This window comes from Eptatretus burgeri, chromosome 5, assembly GCF_056783735.1.
Source record: "Eptatretus burgeri isolate ZD-2024b chromosome 5, Ebu_testis_v1, whole genome shotgun sequence".
NCBI classification, from domain to species: Eukaryota; Metazoa; Chordata; class Myxini; order Myxiniformes; family Myxinidae; genus Eptatretus; species Eptatretus burgeri.
In genome coordinates this window covers 17,965,416-17,967,708 of record NC_140965.1, presented here as the reverse complement: position 1 = coordinate 17,967,708, position 2,293 = coordinate 17,965,416, and positions in this window count along the sequence as shown.

The following is a 2,293-nucleotide window of genomic DNA, read 5'->3' as shown; positions in this document are numbered from 1 at the left end:
TATATATATATATATATATATATATATATATATATATATATATATATATATATATATATATATATATATATATATATATATATATATATATATATATATATATACACATGAATGCCTGAGTGGGGTGTGCATACAAACCGTGTTACCCCCATTGTCTCAGGTCACTCACCTGCATTTTTTTCACTTATTTATATTTTCATTGATGTATGTTCTCCGACAATTCTCTGATTGTTTTTTTTTTTCCAGTGTAACAGCTTCGATGTCCATCGGCACAAAATTTCTGCTTTCTACAGCACCTGGAAGGTACAAATCTTTAATATCAGTCAGTCAGTCAGTGGTTAGAAAAAGCTTTATATATTATTTGAAGAACAGAGACCCACCCACATCTCTCACCTGTTCTATTCTTGTGTATGGCAGCTTGCTTGCCAGGTAGCTATCATTTCTTGGAAGCATGGCTGTGCCACTGATGTTGTGCCCATCTACTAGTACACTGGCACTAATTTTGCTGACCTCGGAAGGATGACAGGCTGAGTCAACCCCACCTGGTGTTAATTCAGTGGAAACATGGCTCAAACTCAGGACCCAAACATCCCAAGCCAGCCACCCTAACCACGAATCCAACACCAGGCTTCTCTCACCTGTGAATGGAGAGAATAACCAATTAGCTTTCACCTAATCAATTAAACCCAGGTGGCTATAATTATATCAATAAGTCGACTCATCCAATGCTCTTCTAGCTGAAGAAAACTGCATAAAGCAAACATGAAAAGCTACCCCATGTAAGCCCTTTGCTTTTTCCCAAACCCTTCCCAGAGTTCCTCCATAGCTGTAAAGACATTAACAAATAGTACATACATGAGAATCCCAACGCGACACAAATCCTAAGCTGCCGGACCACTTTCATCGCTGGATCATCGTCTGCACTGTCCCTGATGATTTGCCAACAAGTGATGAAACAGGTTCGGCATTGACAACAATGCTCCTTGTTTGGCCCTTTGAGCATGAGCATTATCTCATATACAAAGCTGAGTTCGTGTCTGTGGATGGATGTGTGGGTTTGTATATGGGTCATGAACGCCGCCCATTCTACAGGCCACGCCTGCATTTGATTTTTCGTTTTTTTTATTTTCATTTATTTATATATTTATTTATGGATGCTTTTCGATGGGTCTGTTTCAAAAAGAGCGATGCAACTTTAAATGTTTATTTACAAAGAAGCAGAAACCTCAGGTACGCGAACCAAACATTTCCTGAAAGCTTATGATATGGTATTTTCTGTCACTGATTGCTTTAGCACTAAGTCACTGCGAGAATTAATGAGAGCCCAAGGTCTGAAATTGGCATTTACGCAAAACCCTTGTAATTGATGTTCCCGATGTGTTCAGACAGGCATTGATCCCAACTCCAAAGTTCTGTCAAACTTTCCTGGGGGTTTCATGTGGCACTGACTGGAAGTAGTCTGACACCTCCTGCTTCAGATCAGGGTGGTTGGTGGAGATGGAGCCCTTGGCACTCCCCAGAACCAGTAGTCCAGAGGGTTTAACTCTAGTCCATGGGATGCCCAGTCATGAGCGGTACCCAGGGCAACGAGGCAGTTTCTGAAGAGCTGCCACAGGAAAGTGATGGTGTTACCAGCTGTATGCATGGGTGCACAATCCTGCATAAACCAGGTCAGGCTGAGCTGGTTTGGGGTGACCTCTTGGGCTAGATTATTAATAACTTCTGGAGCATGGCCCGGTAGCACTCACCGTGAATGGGCACCATCCTGCTGTTGTCATTCTCAAACCAGTAAGGCCCTAGCGTTTCCCATCTGGCATTGAAGATCCAAAAGCATGTGACTTTAGGCCCTTTGAGGTACCTCTCAGTGATCTCTTCAGGTGGTTCTGCCCCCCAGAAAATGTTGTTGTGGTTGTTGATGGCAGCGTTCAAGTGGAAATGGGCTTCATCACTGAACCAGATCAGGTTGATCTAGTTTGGGCACCGCTCTCTCATGTCACTGAGCCAATTGCACATATCAAGTCTCCTTTTCATGTCATCTTGACTCAGTTTATGCCTAATCGAGATGATGTATCGGAAAAGCTTAAGTTCCTTTTTGAGGATATGCCAGACTGATGGTGGTTTGATGCCTATCTCCCGGGAGCGCCGACGGTGAGACTTCCTGGGACTGTCTACTGCAAAATCCCGCACGGCATTGATGTTGGCTTGGTTATTGGTTACTGATGCTGGCCTGCCACTGTTGACCTTGCACTGGTTGTGCACTGTACCCTTGTGCTTAAAATGTTTCACAATAAGT